The sequence below is a fragment of the Oncorhynchus mykiss genome, chromosome 12, assembly GCF_057628025.1.
Source record: "Oncorhynchus mykiss isolate SJ-2025 chromosome 12, ASM5762802v1, whole genome shotgun sequence".
In the NCBI taxonomy this organism is placed as follows: domain Eukaryota; kingdom Metazoa; phylum Chordata; class Actinopteri; order Salmoniformes; family Salmonidae; genus Oncorhynchus; species Oncorhynchus mykiss.
The window spans coordinates 47,503,327-47,513,848 of NC_143033.1; positions in this window are offsets into that span (position 1 = coordinate 47,503,327).

The window sequence follows — 10,522 nt, forward strand, 5'->3', positions numbered from 1 at the left end:
CAGGTGTGCCTTTTCTTTTTCAAATAAGCAAAGAGAAACAACAGTCCATCATTACTTTAACATGAATGTCAGCCAATCCAGAACATTTCAAAAACAAAAACCATCAAGTGCTATGATGAAACTGGCTCTCATGAGGACCGCCACAGGAAATGAAGAGCCAGAGTTACCTCTGCTGCAGAGGATACATTCATTAGATTTACCAGCCTCAGAAATTGCAGCCCAAATAAATGCTTCAGAGTAACAGACACATCTCAACATCAACTGTTCAGAGGGGACTGCGTGAATCAGGCCTTCATGGTTGAATTCCTGCAAAGAAACCACTACTAAAGGACACCAATAAGAAGAAGACTTGCTTGGGCCAAGACACATAATCAATGGACATCAGACCTACTCATTCAATAGTTTTTCTTTATTGTCTTCACTATTATTCTACAATGTATAAAATAGCCTAAATAAATAAACACCCTTGAATGAGTAGGTGTGTCCAAACTTTTGACTGGTACTGTACTTTCCTGTGGATATATTGTCTCCCATCCCTACCGCCAAAAGGACCAACTGCACAGACAACTGGTAAAGTATGTTGAAATATCATTTTATTCAACATTCTGGCTTGTAGAGATCATGAGAGGGAACTTTCCTGATTCAAAAGGCTAAGGCCAAGTAGAATTATATGCAATTCAATGTCAGGTTTCCAGGCAAGGAAGTAGCTAGTGAAACTGACAGCAATTTAGCAACATGAAATATGATTCAAATCTGTTTATATACACCCCTAGGAAGAATTACTTATTTGACAAGGAAGTACTTATATAGTCATTTTCATGTTTTCATAAATTCTAAGAATGTTTGGCAATTACATATACTAAGGCATTTGTGAAATTTCTATAGCAGTATAGTGTGGTAAAGCGGCTGTGTGATTGGACAATTAATAGATACTGCAGTAAATAAACATACAAAGACAGGTGCACCGTTGTTACAGTCGGCTTTTATGCAAACAAGCAATTTGCCACACAGGCAGATGCAACAGTGCGACAGATCAAGAACACATTCGCCAAAAGCCACAAAATACACCAGAATGGATTTCTGCAAATATGTCAATATGTCGAGTCCTCTTACATTTGGGAACTTTGCAGTCCTGTGCTGCCATCCTGTTAGAAGGTAACAGATTATTTTATTACAGTGGTTAAGATGGATTTTCATTGTGTTCCATGGTGTTTATCGCCCCCTAGTGGAGCTTTCTGGTACTTAGAAAGACTGTATGGAAGCAGGAAGTAGAGAATTCGTTCTGCACACATAGAAGCAGCTAAAAACAACGCTACGGTGCAGGTCTTTCAGTGCAGTTATTTCTTGTCACACTTCAGCCTCGGAAAATATTTGTTTGTACGTTTGATTCAAGCATATTGCTAGTGATGATAATTTTGTTATTGATAGAATTGCATACGATGGCCTTCGACTTCTCAGTAGGCAGAACGCTCTCCGGCTTCTCTTTCTCCGTCTCCTCTTCACGCAGATCACGGGGCTCAGGGCCTGTTCCCAAGGGAGCCTTATATCATAAATGTTAGTTTGTTGCATTTACTCACACAAATTGCGTTGCCTTTCATATATGTCGTCAGCTGTATTATTTTGCTTGTGCGTCATGTAAACGAATTGTAAAACATACAGCACTGAAGTTTTGTTTCTAGTGTAATATGCTTTGTTATTGTACAGAGGTGGTTGCACATTATTAGAGTAATTAAAGGAGTTAGTCAATTACCATATGAGTAACAATTAGCTATATGGTTTGGCATCATGCCAGATACATGGTACCTTGGCACGTGCTTCGTATTTATGCAACTTCAACTTGAAATGTTACAGTATGTCGATGTGAATTAAATACTAAAGTATATTATTTTCTGTATTTTGCATTGGTAGTTTTATTGAAGACTTAGTTGTCAGCCATCTGTCTAGTTTTGCATGGGAACGCAATTCAAGGGCAGAATAAGTCCTATTGATCAAACTTCCATGAAAAGGTAGGCCCTCCCTCCCAGTTATGCACATCAACAACAAGAGACACTACAAATGCTAGCCACAGCAAGGAACATCAGATAAACCCTAAACCTTTTCAGCTAGTTGGCCGTCAAAATTGTACTGACAAACGATGGCTAAATGTTAAAATGGCGCTGGAGCAGAAGGCATTTTACGTGCCCCCAACCGATTGTGTTTTTTCGTTTGTTTATCTGCGTTGTTTGTAACTTATTTTTGTACAAATTTTTGTACATAATGTTGCCACTACCGTCTCTTATGACCGAAAATAACTTCTAGACATCAGGACTGTAATTACTCACCATGGACTAGCAGAATCCTTTTTCTTCTTTCACGACTCTGACGAGCCCGAGGGGGAGGATATAAGGCTCCCTCGGGCCATCGAAAAGGCCATTGAATAACCCCCACTTCACTCAATTCTGCTAGCAAATATGAAATCTTTGGACAATAAAATTGACAAGTTACACTTAAGATTAAACTACCAACGGAACATTAAAAACTACAACATCTTATGCTTCACGGAGTTGTGGCTGAACGACGACAACATCAACATACAGCTGGCTGGTTAACAATGTACCAGTAGGATAGAACAGCGGTGTCTGGTAAGACACCTTTGTATTTTTGTAAACAACAGCTGGTGCACGATATCTAAGGAAGTCTCGAGCTATTGCTCGCCTGAGGTAGAGTTTCTCATGATAAGCTTTAGACCACACTACCTACCCAGAGAGTTTCATCCGTATTCTTTGTAGGTGTTTACATACCACGACAGTCAGATGCTGGCATTAAGATAGCATTGAATGAGCTGTATTCCGCCATAAGCAAACAAGATAAAGCTCGCCGAGAGGCGGCACTCCAAGAAGCCGGGGACTTTACTGGAGGCAAACTTAAATCAGTTTTACCAAATTTCTATCAGCGTATTAAATGTGCAACCAGAGGGAAAAGAACTCTAGACCACCTATAATCCACACACAGAGACGCATACAAAGCTCTCCCTCACCCTCCATTTGGCAAATCTGACCATAATTCCAACCTCCGGATTCCTGCTTACAAGCTAAAATCAAAGCAGGAAGCACCAGTGAAGTAGATGCTAAGCTACAGGACTGTTTTGCTAGCACAGACTGGAATATTTTGGGATTCCTCTAATGGCATTGAGGAGTACATCACATCTGTCATTGGCTTCATGAATAAGTGCATCGATGACGTCGTCCCCACAGTGACTGTACGTACATACCCCAACCAGAAGTCATGGATTACAGGCAGCATCTGCACTGAGCTAAAGGCTAGAGCTGCCGCTTTCAAGGAGTGGGACTCTAACCCGGAAGCTTATAAGAAATCCCGCTATGCCGTCTGACGAACCATCAAACAGTTAAAGCGTCAATACAGGACTAAGATTGCTTGCTGCTCAGTGGCATCCCGACATAACTCCATCTCATAATCGTCCTGCTGCGGCCAAGCTTATCACAGGAGGTTGGTGGAACCTTAATTAGGGAGGATGGGCGCGTGGTATTAGCTGGAGCGGAATTAGTGGAATGGATCAAATACAGCAAACAAATGGTTTCCATGTGTTTTTAATGCCATTCCATTCGCGCTGTTCCATCCATTATTGTGAGCCATCCTGCGTCAGCAACCTTCACTGATCATGTTGTAGCAGTGTGTAGGAGACAGATTCATAGATGTGAGAAATGTGCTGGAGGGCATGAGAACTAGGAATGTGTAGGATTGGTGATAAGTGCTGTGTATTACAGGTGCAATATGCATAAATCGCTCCGACATTTCCTGTTGCTAAAATTCAAATAGTTTGCCTAATTTCAGTTTATATGACAAAAGGCACAAAAACAAACTTAAGAACTCGAAACGATAGCGCACATAGAACAAATCTACCACTTCTTAGACTTGTTGTCAATGAAGATAGGTCCAGGGCGATGGATCTTAAGAGGCTCCCTATGACTAGGCTGAGGCCAATAGAGAGTGATATGAATAGCGTGTGCTTTAGTAAGGCTGTTTTCTTTGTGTTCACAGCCATAGTAAATCAAAGAAAATATATGTTGTGGTGGCGGCTGCACAGAAGTACTTGGGTGTATTAGATTTTACTGCAGAAGAGTTACAGGGTGTGTTGAACAATACTGTCCTGTCTTCCGAGGCTGCCGGCCTGGTGTTGGATCAGATTGGGCCAAGTATCCATTTTGTCACAAAGTGTAATGAATTCACACTCCAGAACAGTAGGCGGAAACACAGGGCTAGAAAAAAGGATAGAGATGAATAGGGAGGCTGTGACCGGCCCCACACTTCAGGCATGCTAGCTAGCTGTCAAGTAGAGTGGATAGCTCGAGTTTGAATTGGAGGGAGTACAGGGCTAAGCATGTCTCTGGAGGAGGCTAAAAATAGATTTTGGCTTGGAAAGGTTGAATATTTTCAGAAAGAGTCACGTATTTGGTTAAAGGAGGAGGATTGGAGGGAAAGAGAGAGGAGGTTGAAAATACCTATATACTATGCATGCTAGTCTCTATTGGCTAAGAGTTGAGGAATGATTGACTGCATCACTTCTTGATTTTATAAGAAACATTAATGTGTTGGAAATTCCAAATGGTTTGCATAGTCAACTTCCACACAGCACTGACACACACACTAACCCCATCAGACATGCCACCAGGGGTCTTTTCACATTCCCCAGGTCCAGAGAACTTCCTTCCTTCTTATATAGCGCAAGTGAACGGCAAACCTGGTTTCAAAAAACAAATAAAGCAACACCTCAAGTCACAATGCCTCTCCCCCATGTAACCTACTGTACTTGTTGTGTGTACAGTATGTACTGACATGTACAGCATGTGTAACTGATATATGCACACACAATACATGTTCATGTTTTTAAATGTATGTAAATGGTAAAGTTTTTTGTCTGTAATGTATTTTTCGTTATGTGTCAAACAGTAAGACTAGCTGGCGTCATTGGCGTTGGCTAATAAATCAACAACAACAAAAACTGAGGGAGGCAGAGAATGGGTTTAAATCAGTTGAAGCTAGCAATAACAAGGGAGAGGGTATGTCGAGGAAGATTGGTGTCAAGTTCAAACGGAGTGAGCCGGAAGCCAGTTGGAGTTCTGGAGGAGAAATGGATGGGGTAGAAGGTGTTGAGAGGAGTTCACCAACACCTTGCATTGATGGACATGGTTATGATAAAGACACATTTGGTTCAGTGGGAATTAGACTTTTGGCTGATCCATGGGTGGTTTCAGGTTGGGTGGAAAAGACGGTGGAGGCTGTTCAGTAACCCGAAGGTAACCCGAAGTGGACTTGTGATGTTTGTTTGTGTTTCTTCAGATCCGAGGGAGCAGGAGCTCCGTGTGACGCAACTTGGGGAAAGACCAGTATCTTGCTTTGCGCTTAGGTACAGGGCACCATTGAAGGGAGGGATTTCTGGGGTAGTGTTAAGTGTGAAACAACACATATGGAATCATGAAGTAACCAAAAAATTTAAAAGAAAATGCAGCCCAAATAAATGCTTCACAGAGTAACAGACACATCTCAACATCAACTGTTCAGAGGAGACTGTGTGAATCAGGCCTTCTTGGTCAAATTGCTGCAAAGAAACCACTACTAAAGGACACCAATAAGAATAATATTGGGCCAAGGAACATGAGCAATGGATATTAGATTTTTGGTTCCAACCGCTGTGTGTTTGTGAGATGCGGTGCAGGTGAACGGATGATTTCCGCATGTGTATTTTCCACTGTAAAGCATGGAGAAGGAGCTGTTATGGTGTGGGAGGTGCTTTTTTGGTGACACTATCTGTGATTTATTTAGAATTAAAGGCACACTTAACCAGCAATGCTACCACAGCATTCTGCAGCGATACTCCCACTAAGCCCAAACCACACGGGATGGCCTATCATTTGTTTTTCAACAGGACAATGACCAAACACACCTCCAGGCTGTATAAGGGCTATTTTACCAAGAAGGAGAGTGATAGAGTGCTGCATCAGATGACCTGGCCTCCATAATCCCCCAGCCTCAACCCAATTGAGATGGTTTGGGATGAGGTGGACCGCAGAGTGAAGGAAAAGCAGCCAGCAAGTGCTCAGCATATGTGGGAACTCCTTCAAGACTGTTGGGAAAACATTCCAGGTGTAGCTGGTTGAGAGAATGCAAAGAGTGTCATCAAGGAAAATGGTGGTTATTTAAAGAATCTCAAATCTCAAATATATTTTTAGTGTTTATCACTTTTTGGGTTCCTACGTGATTCCATATGTGTTATTTCATAGTTTTGATTTAGAAAATTGTAAAAATAAAGAAAAACCCTTTGATGAGTAGGTGTTCTAAAACTTTTGACCAGTAGTGTATATATATACCATTTTTTTTTACGAGAGATTGGAAATTATGCAGACAATTACATTGATGGAAGCTACAATCTATTAAAATAATAATACCCCCCAAAAACACACCTCACCCAGAGGTGTGTTTTTTTCAGGAAGGCATGGCTAATCTGCATCTTGACGTTGTAGCTATTCTTGTCTGCTACCATGGCGCTGAGCTTGCGGAATTCTCAGAGCAGGCTGTCCTTGTGTTTGGGGTCACAGAGCTGGTCGGAAAGAGGACTGCCGTGGTTGGGTTTGGTTTCACACCAATAGCATGTTTGCGCAAAATGCTGTCTAGGCATAAAGTTTGATGCATATGATCAATAAATCCAATGTATGCACCACACAGAACGCACAGCAACTGCCTCTGCAACGTAATGCTGCAAGGCCAACGTATAGTTCCATTGGAAATTAAGGTACCTCTGGTGTACCATAATGCTATGACGCTGTCGGTGTGATCAAGGCGTTAGCAGCTGATTGTACAAAATACTATATGATTGACAGAATGAAGACAATAGATAATACACCAGGGTTATGTTCAGAGGAAAATAATTTTGAAACTGAAAACACAAACATATGTACTCTTGTAGCAGGACTAACACTAGTCTTCTCCCATTTTGTGCCCACTGAATGTGGTTCAGATGTGCACGCTGATGGATCCAGCCACTGGAATAGCTGATAGCTGACCATTGTTGTTCAGCTTGGCTTGCACCTTCTTCTTTGGGCTTGTGGTAGCTTTGGCCATCAAGTCTATGAAATAGAATGAATGAAAGTTCTTTAAAGAGTCACTGCCTTTTAAAAAGCAACAAATCCCTTTGAAAACCACGTGGCATCAATATGAGTCACAAACAGCTATTCTAGTGTCAAAAGTGACTACAAAGTGTAAATAGGATAATTTTGGTCATAAAGACAGTCTCTTCTAAAACAGAGTTTGGAACAATGGGTAAATGAAGGTTGGGTTTTGATTTGCCAATGTATTTTGGCCCACTAACATAGGGTGAACAGCTGTGGTGACTGCTCTCTATCCAATAGCATAGACAGTGTGATAGACCTGCCCAGGATTCATCAGCCGCTGAAAGTACGGGTGCTCTCTCGCTCGCTCCCATTTAATTTTATTTTGTGGTGGGTGCTGCAGCAGAAGAGGCCATGGCTAGTACCCTACCGAGCAGCTACATGTGGCAATGTGCTGAGGGAACGGGTCAGGGCACTGAGAGTTGACAGCCAAGGCTTGTATTAAAATACAATTCAATTCAATTAATCATACAAAGACAACACAGTTAAAACACATGCAAAATATAGGCTACATAATAATATACTAATATAACATGTAACATTGATAAAACAAACCTAATAAAATAAAAAGTACAAAAAAGAACAATGACAGCCTGATTTAAAATATGAATGAAGAATGATTCAATCATGACCAAAGTGAAGGCATGTGCTACTCAAATCGGCCTAAAAATGCCCACAGACCATATGCTCCTCAGAGTGAGTAGAAACTCAGCCCTCCATCACCACACAATGGAATCCAAAGTGGTGGCACCCAAAGCAGTAGAACTCAGGTGGAGACGCAAGTTCTTTGAAGCGGTATATCTGGTGCAATCTCTGTCATGATTTCGGTGAGGACGTTCTCCACCCTTCACCGCCTTTTACTTTCCTAAAACAAACATTTTCCTCACAGTTCAGCTGTTGGAGATTTGAACACTACTGCATTAGGGCATTGCTTTCAAAGGCCTATACGCTTAGGTGTCCACTGTATGATATTCATATTAAAAAAATATATATAAAAGGAAGGGAAACTTAGGCTTAGCCCCAAATAAAGAGAGAACGAGAGAGAGAGCGATGCCAGCGGCATGTTGCAATTAATTTATGTATCCTTGCCAGATATGGCTACTGTGGTTGCTATAGAGATACAGTATAGACATACAGAACAGGGGCAGAGCCGGCGGGGTATCCGGGGTGGCACTGGACACCCCTGACATCTGATTGGCCACAGGTGACAATCCAAAATGGATTTCGCTACTGGCAGTTTGATGCTGATTAACATCTCATTTCACGTCTTGTTGAAAGAAGCATTTATTTTGACATTTGGCGGCGCATTTTTCAAATCGAGGATGAGGAAGAGAGAATATTAACGTTGGTTGCAAGATATAGAAGAAGAAGAATAAGAAGAACATACAGAAGAAGAAGAAGAAGAGAGAATTTTTTCATAGCTCCACGAACTCTTTTCACGATTGGCGGAAGCATCATATTTGAAGTAAGTTTTAAGGTTTAGCATCAGGTTTAGGTTTCCTGAACAAACTTTTACGAAAGTTGAGTCACTGTGTAGGTTAACGCTAGACCTGGCTCCAGAATCTATGGGGGCGCTATTTCATTATTGGATAAAAAAACGTGCCCGTTTTAAGCGCAATATTTTGTCACGAAAAGATGCTCGACTATGCATATAATTGACAGCTCTGGAAAGAAAACACTTTGACGTTTCCAAAACTGCAAATATATTATCTGTGAGTGCCACAGAACTCATGCTACAGGCGAAACCAAGATGAAACTTCAAACAGGAAATGAGCAGAATTTTTGAGGCTCTGTTTTCCATTGTCTCCTTATATGGCTGTGAATGCGCCAGGAATGAGCCTGCCCTTTCTGTCGTTTCTCCAAGGTGTCTGCTGCATTGTGACGTATTTGTAGGCATATCATTGGAAGATTGGCCATAAGAGACTACATTTACCAGGGGTCCGCCCGGTGTCCTTTGTCTAAATTGCTGCGTAATCTTCAGCTACAGGCATTATCTCCTGGAATTCAGATGAGAAAGCGCACTTCCACGAACGATATATCATCGAAGAGATATGTGAAAAACACCTTGAGGATTGATTCTAAACAACGTTTGCCATGTTTCAGTCGATATTATGGAGTTAATTTGGAAAAAAGTTCGGCGTTTTGATGACTGAATTTTCGTTTTTTTTTGGTAGCCAAACGTGACGCACCAAACGGAGCGATTTCTCCTAAACAAATAATCTTTCAGGAAAAACTGAACATTTGCTATCTAACAGAGTCTCCTCATTGAAAACATCTGAAGTTCTTCAAAGGTAAATGATTTTATTTGAATGATTTTCTGGCTTTTGTGAAAATGTTGCCTGCTGAATGCTAATGCTAAATGCTACGCTAGCTATAAATACTGTTACACAAATGCTTGTTTTCCTATGGTTGAGAAGCATATTTTGAAAATCTGAGATGACAGTGTTGTTAACAAAAGGCTAAGCTTGAGAGCTAGCATATTTATTTCATTTCATTTGCGATTTTCATGAATAGTTAACATTGCGTTATGGTAATGAGCTTGAGGCTGTATTCACGATCCCGGATCCGGGATGGCTAAGTGCAAGAGGTTTTAACAGACAGGTAATCAGATAAGAGAGATCGGTTCCCAATTTAGCCTAACATTATGGTTACATATGTGGTAGTAATACACGCATATAAAGTGCAGTGTCGTAATTTACCGTATACAAATGTTTAGCTAATGTGTGGCAACTAGTAGGCTACAGCTGTCAGTGTTCAGCAAGTTAACATTCAGCAATTTGAAATCCATTCACTCAGATTTTCGTACTTGAACTCAAAATGAACAATTGTTATTATCAATCTGTTAACTTTACTCAAAATATTACCACATTACCAGCAATTTGATTGCTATCATAAAGGTGTAAGAAATGATAGCTAGCTAAGTTATTTACTGCAGAGTAGGGCTAGCCATGATCTAACTAGTAACTTAGGCTGCTAGTTGATTTTTAGGTACAGTTATGATAATGGGGATTTGTAATTAAGATTGAGATTGGACTAAAATGTGGGTAATTGGATGCTTAACTATAGACTGTCTTATTTGTTGTATAGGGTCAATTAATCCTGAAAAGAAAGGAAGAGATATACATACTTCTGTTCCAAAAGGACCCAATGGTAGGCCAAGCCTATACTTGAAACTACACATTTGAGTTAGCAGCTGTTAGTATCTAATCTTGGGGATCCCTTAATTATACATTTCCATAGAGATATGACACATTAATTAACGTGTGTTTTAGACATTTCAAGATCCAGAGAAGAGGGTCCTCTACAGCCGTGTTTGAAAACATTTCCCAGAACTCAGCATGGTACTAGGAAAAGGGCTT